Below are 12,875 nucleotides of genomic sequence, written 5' to 3'. Positions count from 1 at the left end.
ATGGCGCGGATAAACCGAATGCGGCGCGGTAACTGTTGAAAACGTTTGCGCGTTCGGCGCACGTTGGGAACGCTCATGTCCGTAGGTGAGTCTATACATGACGATTGGCAAATACCGCGCATTATTCAAACAACAACAACTCGGCGCTGCAAACCGCGGAAAAAACCAACTATTGCAATGCGATGCGAAGAAATTCCAAAATTGCACTCGCTTATTTATTATCTCGTCCAGCTCCACTTTACGTCATTTATTTATGATAGGGAGATAACATTACTTTCTATTAACATATTACAATTTCCTTTGCGATTTGCACTGGAATGTTGTTCATCCCATGTTTACCTCGTTTTACACCTTGCAAGATAAGCGAACATTCCATTCGATGTGGAGTGGGGATGGTGTCCTCTACAAACATTGTTGTATTTTGTTACATTATAGACCAAGTCCATCTTAATACCCACCGCAGACCACTAAATGTTCAGCTTTAGCACATTCCGAATGAATCATTTACAACATCCAGTATCATAACACTAGAGCGTTTAAGTATGAAGCGCACATTGCGGCCTTGGATGGACACGCGGAAGAAGCGGACGAAATGCTATATACTCGCGAGACACACGCGTCTAGGTCTCCAGCCCGGCGCACACGTTACGAAAACATGAAGTAATAGTGAAATAGTGGAATGGCAATCGTAGAATAGCCAAGACACACACGCGCACATAGCCAAGTGGACCGACAGGTCATAAATAAACTATCGCGTTGCAAATCCAAGCTCTCTGCGCGCCGCGCCGCTCAACTGCGACTTAAGTCGGTTGCATTTGCCTACGTGGCTCATTGCACAACTATTAGATATATTTATGATATAGACATTGGATTGCTCGATTCCTCTAACGCAAGCCAAGCCAGCTACCTTGTGACATTTATCATCATCGTGGAGCCAACACACCGTGATAAGTCACATCGGCGAGTAGAACACGAATTCGTCTCTAATTCTCAATTAAACCGTACATTCCAGCGAGAAGAGGTGAAATAATCGATGACAATTGCATTTTCTATGTCACTGCTACCAATGATAGGTATTAACGAAACGCGCGGATATTTATAACGTTCATAAATCAAACGCAGCGCGACATTGCTGCGTTTATTTATTAACATATAAAACGATTGTGGTCGCTCTTCACTTCACGGCTGGAGGAAAGAAAAACAAAAATGCGCTGCGATTGGGCGAATGCACCGGCAAAAATAGATCCTTTTTGTTGATCACATTTTTGCTGGAGGTAGTCAACGTATACCGTTTATGCGTGACTCCAATATCTTTAACAATCGTCAATGTCATGTCCAGCGTGCGCTTTCTGCATGCGCAATTCCGACACTCCTTCGCATTTCATTACATCATTATCATTTGCGTTTTACCGCTTCGCGCGTGAACCACATTCGCCCTGTACGGGGTAGGTAGGTATGTAAGATGTTAAATTAACCAAATTACATAATTATTCAAATTCAAGAATCTCGAATTTAATGCACTGTGTCAACAACTATTTATGGTGCTCGCTTGCTGCTTTTTTCTCTTGCTACGCTAATTCGTTCTGGAATATATTAAAACAAATTGAGTGGCACGATTGCCATAAAATGCTGGCTGAAAAAAAACCACTCCACATGTTGTCAATAAACTATTTATTATATTAAAAAGTTGTGTCATAAATCACCGCATACCGAAAGAAATGCGCTTAATAATTAAACATCAGCCAATCTATTGTCTTCCGTTGGTTGTGTGATCGATTGCACTTAAGAGCTGGCTGGGTGCAGCCAACATTGTACAGCTCCGATCAAATTATCAACATTAGAATTCTTTTTCGTTTTATGGCTCTATTTGGGACGAAAAACGTCTGAGGTATTTTAATTGCGCGCGCCGCGAATGTATTTAGCAGCACTAATTAGAGTGATTGAGGTTATAAATATTACACTTGTTAATCAAACAACTAAACATACCTGCCTGCACGACTATAAAATAAAAGCGATTTTACGATTTATTAACAATTCGAATTATATGCGAACCATTTGCATAACATAAATATTTTAATCAAATAATTAATCTCATTTACATCGGTGCGGTCGGCTCGTGCCACCGCCAGCCACCGGCCTGGTAGCCAGGTAAATATTTAAATGAATGACAAATGATTTTTTTCTCTTGTGGAATTCTTCTCCACACTGCATTAAGTACGAACAGGTATTTATTTCCCGCGAAACGACAAATTTTCGCCCCGACTAAGCTTAATGAAAACTGAATGAATGATAATGATATATAATTTATGTGGCGCAGGTATGTTATTAAATATGAATTCATAAATACACTTTAAATATTAATCAGATGTTTTTTCTGCCTAATTCGATTAATGGAAATGTAATGGAGTCAAATTTAAACACTTAACATTGTGTTAAATAAAAGATAGGCGGTGCTGATTTAATTTGTAAACAATTTGTCGAAAATTTTATGAATCGTAACATTGGTCAGTGTTGTTCTTCCGCCATCATTAGGTGTACACGCACATGTGGTGTTTGGCACTCGGCGAGAAAGGGTCTTGGTTGAGAGTGCACATCATTTCATAATTGAGTGTAAAATATGCACGTCCACGTACTTATATAATACGTCAATAGCCGTGCTTGAATGCGTCTAGCGCGCGCCTTTATGAGCGCACAAGAGGGTGTCGAACGAGCGCGGAGTAACGAATGGAGCTGGAACGAAGCCGTCCATTCATATCTACGTGTTCGATACGCCGGCGTGTGGGTGGTTCTCCTCTCGCGCGCGCTCACCCGCCGCCCCGCAGCCCGCCGCCCGCGCGGTATCATAATGCACATCCACTATTATTATTATTTTCGGTCGGCGATGTCGTTTTGCTTCGTCGATATAATAGTAGGTTGCGTTTCCGGTTCGCTGCCAACGTGTGTTTATACATTTAATTTATTGACACCAGACGCATCGAGATGTAATATTTTTACTTGTCAACATAAAAATGATTATTTTTGGCACTAGTGGGGGCGAATTTAAAAGTCGTAGCTTGGTTAGTTAACGTTTTGCCGCGCGCATAAAGACCTGAGCCGGATTTCGGTTCGATAAATGTTGCACCGGGAATTAGATTTAATAAAACAAAAGTCATATTTAATTTGCATATAAAATACAAAAGTTTTGATAACCCCGCACAGCTCGCCGACTAGTACTTCTCTGGATGGCGGCGGCGGCGTATCGCGCGCCAAAGCGCTCCTATAACTTTTACCCTCGCACCGGCGAACTGAACTCCGGGGCGGCTATATCGGGCCAATCCTCGCCGCCATCCAGCGCCGAAACACGTTCGTTCCGTGTGGCATTCACTGAACATTCAAATTGATAATCCAATCCGCAATCTGAACTCTGCCCAACATTTCCTCAGAAAATTATTTTATTATTTGCAAAATTCCATCTTAATTACAGTATGTTTTAAATTTCGACGAGTTATCTGCTAGATAATAACGAATTAAAATTAATCAATTACGAGAGCGTGGCGGGTGGGGTGCAAAATGGAACTGATAACAACATTGCTCGTTTTGGAATGATGAAGTGCCCTCGCGCATTCGATGTTGGTGGGTGCGTGCACGTTGCGGGATTCGGATGATGCGGACGTTCTATAGCGCCACCGCCGCGCCGCCACATCGCCACGCTTGTCGCTATCGGAGCGCCCCACGGTAATGGGGTAAAGCACGGGTGTGACGGCAACCTTCTCAAGGGACATATAAATACTAACGAGATCTTTCAGACTCGCAATCTACCCTTTTACCGAACGCGCACGCCGCCACCACCTCCGATACTTATGCGCTCATTCCCGCAGCTTATACCGTCGCCTATTATATCCACTCGTGTGTTTCTATTTACCTCCGCGAAATGAGAAAATTGCTAGACAAGTTTCAGCGCGCCGGATGAGGATTTTCATTTAATGCCGCGCTTGTATTTCTTTAATATTTTACCGAATTCGAGAGTTTCGTAATTCCGTCGCCGATACGACACACGTTTCACAGCGTTATCCGAGCCGATAACTGTTTCTCGTCGTCGTCGTCGTCGGAGTGACCAAATAAACAGGTGTGTGCTGTGGTGTCGTTGTCCAACATAACAAGTAGTAAATTCTCAAAGTCGAAATACGAAAAAGCATCTATTGGTCTTAACGAAGCGAGTCGTGGCCATTAAATAGCGCATAACTGCGTGTGCCAACGAAAATAAATGAGAATGCTGGGAGTTGCCCAATATCGTTGTCCAATATATTTTCCAAACTTAACAATAATTTGTGTGTGTGGTGCTTTTAGCTTTTAAGTTAATATAATTGAATCCACGTTTCGGTTGTGAACACTCCAAGTTTCCACATCGCTGCATTTGCAACCGAATTGAAATCATCTGCCCCGAACGAAGCGTTCATACCTTATAAACCAGTTATTCAAGCTTATCACGGTTGTTATCGTTCGAACGATTTTACTTTTTTAATCAGCAAGTTTAAAAACACTCTTAATTAACCAACAAAAAGTTATGCGCTATGCTCACCTCCATTGTTTTGTTTGAGATTCTTTCTTATTGTCGATGGATTGCAAAATCGAAACGTAATGACATGGTAGAAGTCGCTGCTCGCGAAAAGGCACACGTGTTTGGTGTGAGTGTGAGTGTTGAGGCGACAATATGACGAGGAGTGTCGTCAGGACACTTCAGACAATAGAGGAGAGTCGCGAACAAAACGACCCACATACAAATTGTTACAATACGTGGCGCGGCGCACCGCTTAAATTACCGACGGTCCCATCAACACACAGAAACAATTAAAGTGTCTCCCCGTGGTATAGCTTGCGTTGTTGTTTTATTTTTGGGAAAATATTCGTCGATACGTACACACAGGTGTACGTTACGAAACGTCCGACGATGTCGCAACCGAAAACCAAACTTGATAAAACGACCGGCTTTCTCGTTTTTCAAAAACGCTCTAATGGCACGCGGGCCACCAAAGTGTAACTCTACGCTTAAGTCGCGCTATTGATTTTCACGTTTTCTACTCAACTTTGTGCTTACTGAGTCGCACACCTATCCGAACATCTCAAGACGAGTCAGCCAGACGCGTGTGTAACTTCTCACGTAGCGTTTCAACGCGCGGCGGTGCGTTTCCGGTTTAAAATAAAGGATGGATGGAAAAGGATTATTCTCATTATTCCCATATAATATTATTTCATTTTGAATGCTCATATGTACGTACGTGCCGGCCGGGCGTGTGTGTCGACGAGAAAAAACGTATCAAACGAATATAATCTAAAGCACGTTACTTTATTCCCAAGTACGAAAAAAAAGCGTCATGCTCGTAGCAACAAGCGATGAAAAAGTGAACGTGACAACCAATCGTTAACGTTGTAAAACAATGTGAAATATTTCTCACCTCCTCTTGCATCTGAATGTGAATCAATGCATTGTATCGATTTGGGCAAACAACTCTGCGGCTGCGTTTATTATAAACACACATAAGTTAATTGAAGGCAGCAGCTAATCACGTTAATTCTTATTCCATTTCGTCAGGGGCCGACAGACTGTGGCTCGCAGTGTTCGCATTCGTGCGGATTATTTACCATGTGGCCCCGATGTGTTTACCCTACTTCGAGGAGTATTGGTTTAATCATAAACCCAATCAGGGTTGTTTGATGACCGCTGCGGTCCCCTCAAATTTCGGGCATTAATTGGCCAGCGGGAAAAATCCTTCCTCGTCCTTACATCAGCGAGGTGAAGCCTAATATGAGTCAATATTGACAAGTTTAAACAACCCAATCAATGTACGGTTCCTCAATTTCATTACGAAGATGGTAAATTTGCCGATGCAGCAACTCTACCAACTACCTAAACTTAATTCCAAACGCACAGGGAGAAAAAAGCTTTCGATAGTTGTTGCGCGCCGCGCCTTCGTTTCATTCATCTCTAAATAACCAGCCTGATTTGTCCATATCTGCATTTTTATTTGATGACGGGTCGAGAAATTCATCTCTCCAGCAACAACACCTTCTTCATTGTATGTAAATCAACGAGGCGCGCATGTATAACACACGATGCGCGTTGACCTATAGATATTGTGTGTGGTGTTAACTAACATTTAATAATACGCAATTATATTAGTGAAAAATATCACTGCAAATAATGCGAATCTGGTCGCATTATTCAATCAAGCCCAGGCACGCTGTAATTAAATACAATGTGTATTTATATGTGAGTAATTACTGGTCTCGTCTTAAAAATTATTACGGCAGACCCCGGACGGACGGGGCTTTTGTATCGAGTTTTTATGTCATCGCATGCGCTTTATAATTATAGGGTACGGGTCGCTTTTGTTTCAATCTCTTTAATTATTACTGTCGATTACTCTGGTACTACAAGGTTTAACAGCCGCAGCAGAAAAAAACGGTTATAAATTTGATAGTTTTTGAAGCCTGCATGTAAATTTCTACCTGACAAGCAGAAAATGTTATTTCTGTTGGCATCGATTATTCATCCGACCCAATTTCGTCACATAATAACCAAAAATCGTTAGCATTTACATACCGAGTGCAAACAGAGGCTAAGAAATCACGGTGAGAAAAAACTCTGCCCACTTCCTCCATGGGAATAAAAAAAAGTGCACGCATCCCTAAAACCCTTTTCCGATGCGGGCTGCCATTTGAATAAGTTGCGCATATTTAATCAGGTATATCCCATACCCATTTGCATCTTTTGCCTCTTCCGTCTTCCTTATATGTGCGGCCGTAAACGAAAGTGGAAAGTGTTTAGAAAGGTCATCAACGTAAAAAAGGAAGACCCCCGAAGGAACAAAGCTTGCAGGTATATTTATGCAAAAATCACTTTGCAGTATCGGCATGGGGTGGCGCCCTTGCACGCACAATGGTACGGCCCAAGGTACCCCCGACTCATACCTGCTCAGACACCTACGGGCCATAGGGTGCCGAGGTTTGGTGCGAAATTAAAATCGGAAATGCGGAACTGCGTTTTCTACTACCTGCTTAATGTATGCGAATTTATGCGCGTTACCTGCTTGCATATTAAGTGTAAGAGACACCCTTTGCTCACCCCATATGCATACACCTTACCTTTTATGTATCTTCGAAACGGGGTTAAAGGGTGCATTCAATCGATGAGGATGCTCTCTGGGCCGAAAAGCGAAAGGGATTCAATCGCCGATGATAGTCCATTAAACGGATTCGATATTCCTTTTGCGCCCTCCGATCCCAAAGATGTTTTATTATTATATTCAAAGGAGGCTGCCTTCGATGAATCGATGAGAGATATTTGAATAAGAAATTTTCTAATCGCAGCGCATCCTTTACCTGCCGCAATCGATGTGAACTTTTTTCGCATTCGCATCCCCCGTTGTTGAGAGATGCATAATTTATGCCATGTGAATTTGAATTTCGTGGGATTCTTCCGTTGCATCCCCATCACCAACCAACTGCTGCTGATGTCGGTTAACGATTTTTGCTCGTAATGAAAAATTCGCGTTTGTTTTTGTTTTCGCTGAGCATCGCGGTAGCTGTTTGTGAGACAACTAAATTATTAAAGTACCTGATATGCGTTTGTTTGCGGTTTTCCGAAGGCGCGTCGTGTGTACCTTTACTACCATACGTACAACACACATATTTATTATTATAATGAGCGCCGAGGCGCATAAATTAAGTTACGTTAACTCTCGTGGCACGCTTATGCTAAACTATGGTAATAAGCGGAGTATACCGTGGATTAATAACTCAGCCGCGAACGCGCACACTCACATTAATGCATTTACACAGATGATTCCGCAAAGCACATGGTTAATAATCAAAGTATTAATGAAAATTAAACAACCTGCCGACACCCTCCGCATACCTAGTGCATTCTTTCAGTGCGCATAATATTATTAACCTTTTATTCGACACGTCTACGTGTGCTGTTTATTTGCACCTGCACGTAAAGCGGCCGCCGCCGAGGAGAGCACCACTCGGATGCACCCGAACCGTAGGCACGGAACAGAAACGAGTGCCTAGGTCAGGTTTAAATATATTCATTATGCAAATTGTCCGCCAGTAGTGATTTAATTTCCAGCTTAAATTTGCCGCAGATTATCACAAATTAAACACGCCGCAGCAACAACGGCGCGCGCGCCACACGAGAAAAAAAAACACTGCTTTATACGGCATTTAACATAACAGTAGTCCCGGCGACATATAATTAAAAATGGAGGAAATAAGAAGACACGTGTGCTGCCACTTGACCGACAAATCAACCATGGCATGGAAAATATATTTACTTAGGGAATAGTTTAGCGGTTGTAGATTTATTGTTGATGCACAGGTGATATTTAGTAATTTCTCACCGAAAATATCAAAAATTATAATTATTACCGCCTGATTATTTATTAATCTTGCAAATGCGTTCGTCTCCACTGTTATTATTATTAATTCGAACGTTTATTGCACGCCGGCAGCCGCGAATGCGTTAAACTGTGTAAAATTGTGTACAACTTCCACGAAATCGTATTCAAATTTATTCAGCGCACACAGGCGCGCGCTCCCGGACCCGCTTGTTTGACGCTAGTATCTCTCCGTGCGTTTGCACACACTGCGAACCGAGAAACAATGAGCATCAGAAGTTGGGCACAATCGCGCGTTCACAACATTGAACGGCGAAGAAGCGAGGAATCCTGAGATTTTCCGCCGCGCACCTCCGACCGGACAGATTTATGTATCATTATTTTATTATATTTTTAGTGCATAATCGCACCAATTAAGCATTTAATTAGCATTTTAAATGACCCACGACTACTGTTTTCAACTGACGAGCGGGAGCGAGCGAGCGCGCAAGCATGTAGTGGCAGCGGCGCTTAAAATTTAATTTTTCATCATTATTCAACGTATTACACGATGCGTGACTACGCAATTTCTAATATTACCAGCACATACACTCAGGCATATACACAACAACTGCGTATTAACACTTGAAAACATTCTCAAATTGATGTTAATAATATTGCATTTTTTGCCTCCTTTGAAAACTAATTTTTTTGGCAATTTTTAATTAAAATATCCACAAATACACAGTACAGAACTGTGGTACCGGACATGATTCTTGGCATGTAGGATGAAGAAGTAGGTAGGTACACTTCGTTATATTCTTGGGCAATTCTATCTTTCAGCAACTCTTTGTTCATTGTGAGTGCATGTGCACAACCTTCAATGCAATTACTCATTCAATCACACACCTTGCATTCATAGGCGTTTATGAGAAATAATATTTTGTGTTTCATAAGTGTAAATTGAAACCCTATATTTAATTACATTTACAGGATAAATCGCTTGTGTAATTAACGAAATTAATGTTCCTGTGAAGTAATTAGAAACTCCTCTATGCAACGCAAGTATTTAGAAGTATCAATATTCGTCGAATAACATTTTAAGTTAAAATATTTTTGTTCGAAAAACAGGGCCGCACTTTTTTGTGTAAAATATTTTGGGCTGAAAGACAGGGCCGAACTTTTTTTTAAAATTATGTTTGGTTTAATTCCCGCGAAGTCGGGGGAAACGCGCCTCCACCCATCGATAATACGTCGAAACTGCGCCTCCACCAAAAATTAAATTTTTTTAATAAAAAAATAAAAATTTAAATTAAATAAATCTAATCATGTAAAATGAAAGATTAATTAATTAGGCATATTTTATCCTAGTACAATTTTCTGTTAGCTTCTTTAGTTTAGGAGTTATTTACGTTTCAGAGTTTCAATTGCATTTATCTCGAAAACTAATAGCGAGCGCCAAAAAAGGACTTCGGATCCTTGATCTTTGAAAGATTCTCTACAGGATAGCGTATTCAGTTTGATTTTTTCAAAAATCGAAAAACCTATAAGAGGTACCTCTTTGCACTTTTTTCACTTTTGAGCAGAAAAAGGGATGTTTTTAATAGCCTGTCTTGTAGAGAATCCTTCAAGGGTCAAGAATCTGCCGTCCTTTCTTTTCTAGCCCTTTTAGTTCAGGAGTTATTAGTGTTTAAAGTTTTATTTTGATTTTGCACGAAAAATTTAACCAAAAAGTTCGGCCCTGTTTTTCGACCGAAAATGTTTTAACTTAAAAAGTTGGGCCCTGTTCTTCGGCCGAAATTATTTTAACTTATAAAGTTCGACCCTGTTCTTTATACAAAGAATTTTGTAAAAAGAGTTTGCCTCTGTCTTTCATCAAAAAGAATGTTGACTTAAAAATTTGTCCCTGTTTTACGACCCAAAACTTTAAAAAAACGTAAAAAATACCAATATTTGAAGGGAATTTTAGGGCATTTCCTGAATGTTAAGAGGGTCAAAATCATATGCATCGTGTAGTGCGTCTCTTAAACTATAAAATGGCGGTGAAAAACTCAAAGAAAGTGTATTAGTTTGCGGATACAGAGTGTTTTCCACAGTATATCTACAAATTTTCCAGAAAAGGCCGTTGTTTGAAGGGCATTTTAGGGCACTTCCAAAATGTTTAGCGGATTGAAATGGCATGCATCGTGAAAAACTCAAAGAAAGTGGATGCGTTTGTGACATACAGGGTGTTTTCCACCTAAAGGAACACAGAAGCATAGTGTCCTGGACATAGTTCAACCACTTAGTTTAACATAATCTCCGCCAAATACTATGATAACGTTAAAAATACACTTAAATATGAATATAAAGTTCTATATCGTCAATTTGTATCATATATTGCGTTGCGCTGCGTGCCCGGTTGCTTCATTACGGGCTAATGAAGACGTGCCCAACCGCCGGTTTTAATTAAGAGACCAACATTCAATTAGCGCAGCGATGCACCGTCGCGGTTTATGAACAAATCTTACTCAGAACATATGTATACCTTCTTGCTGCCCTAGCGGCAGTGGGCACGAGTTTACGAGTGAGCACTTGAACAATAATAACGTTACTTTGGCAATTTGAACACATGCGTTACATAAAAAAAACGGACACGAGCCCAAAGTTTTGGACACGCGTTAAAACAACTTGCCGAGCATGGTTTATCTGAATGAACAAATCTCGAGCAGCGGTGAAAATTTTATATATTATTATTATAATAAATGGTATCATATTTTGTGGTCTAGGTTAAACCGCATTTTTAGCATTGCACAATGTGAGGACGTGAAACAAGAAACGCGTCGCGAGCATCATCCTATCGCGTGTTGCAACACACGACATCATTGGGATTTTATTTTTATTGCCAGATTAAACCGAAGATATCGCACCAACGAGTGGTCTTTCGTAAGTCCTGCTTAGCGCATTCTAATTGCCAATAACGTTGTTTGACTTAATTCCGATCGGAATGCCATAGACAACTCGTAATTGAAACGCCGGTATCTATTCTTTTGCATCTGCGCCGACGTGGAGACGACGGTCGCTATGTTACTGTATGACTTATGAGGGTATTCTGGCATAATAATTACATCTGGCCGACGGCATATCTCAGCGACTTACAAGTGACTGTGGCATTTGTAACTGACAGCACCTTGCGTCGCGATCGCGCTGCACGCAACACCCTCGAGTGTACGTGATGGAAACATCCCCGACAAGACGTTTGCGGTGCGTAAATCATCCGCCAAGAACCTACTTTCTAATACTGCCACCTAGGAGCCGCAAACTTGCGCGAATTGATTTTCTTGGGGTGTCGCACACCCTACCTGGAGGTACCCTTCATTCACCTGGTAGATGGGGTAATCCAGAGATGAAATTTAGCCACCTATGAACGAATGTGCATTACTATCGATAATTAAGAGGTAGATATGCGGGTAAATGTGTTGTTCCCGGTTCACAAACACCTGCGTGACACCAATTGTCATGCACGCAGATAATAAGCATGTGCACTTGCAGTTTAGTTTCCGTTGCAAACAGAACAAAAAAAAACACACCACAAGACATGAAAATAATTGCGATAAGTCGTGATTGACGCTGATTTCACCACTTGCTGCTTCTTTCCTCTCGCCGAGGTCCATGGAAGTTAAATGATAAAAATCAAATGGAATAGCTGGCTGCTGCTGTAAAAGGCTTTGCTGCTTCCACAGCTTCGGCATTGTGTATCAGTTATTTTTCGTTATACTTTCCAAGTAGATCTCAATTTAGTTTGTGCCTGGAAGCGTTTCTGTTTACACTGTGGCAGAGGAGCTCATTCTAAGGAGCGACCTGCGAGCGATGAAGAGCTATTGAAACTAAGCAAAGGCCCTTTACGCGGAGCTGGCTGGTCGACACAACCACACACACACACACACACACACGTGCTAGGAGAGTCCGCGCGCGGCCCACGCGCTTTGACACCAGTCCAACAGGTTTGGACGCCTTCACTTTTTTTCGAAAACTTTACCTTGGCCATCGGGCGTTTTGGCGTTGGCAGTGTGGCTGCAGCACCGTGTCGTAGCGGTGGCAAAAAGAATATGTGTATTCGATAGACGCAGTTGGTATTGCTACATACTTAGCAACTAGAACACATGTGACAGAACAGGTTCGCGTCGAGATTCTGTAACGCCATGTCGAAATCATTCAACAATTAACTCAAAATCGGTTTTCACTTAGCGCGCAATTGAAGGTACGAGAACAAATCAGCGACATTATAAGGAGATGCGCACGCGCGCGCGATCCTAGCGTTATTAGTACGTGCATGCAATAAACAGAAAGCGAAACAAATTAGTCGGGCGATGAATATCTCATGCTTGTTGTGTGTAAACCTCTTTAATATTTTTATTGCCCGTCTTTATAGCGTCGTTAAAAATGTTTATCTTTTGCTGCGCTTTGGCTGTAAACATCTTGCGCCGCAGTCGCATCTAATCTTTCATCCGCGCAAAAATCGCTTGCTAGGAAAATAGC

At 41.5% G+C, this 12,875-nt stretch overlaps 1 long non-coding RNA gene across 1 annotated transcript; it reads right to left on the bottom strand.

Annotated features, from left to right (window-relative positions):
* Positions 1 to 211: 211 nt before the first annotated feature.
* Positions 212 to 750, bottom strand: LOC135795768 (uncharacterized). The gene is made up of 2 exons (XR_010549141.1): positions 459 to 750; positions 212 to 402 (listed from the first exon to the last, which is right to left on the bottom strand). It is a non-coding gene; the product is annotated as an uncharacterized lncRNA (long non-coding RNA).
* Between the last annotated feature and the right edge of the window lie 12,125 nt (positions 751 to 12,875).

Source organism: Atheta coriaria, unplaced genomic scaffold (assembly GCF_025399875.1).
Source record: "Atheta coriaria isolate IRGN ID8LTWV9N9 unplaced genomic scaffold, Caltech_Dcor_3.1 hic_scaffold_7_pilon, whole genome shotgun sequence".
NCBI classification, from domain to species: domain Eukaryota; kingdom Metazoa; phylum Arthropoda; class Insecta; order Coleoptera; family Staphylinidae; genus Dalotia; species Dalotia coriaria.
Note: the sequence above shows the minus strand (reverse complement) of the source record. Positions and strands in the feature narration are given on the sequence as shown.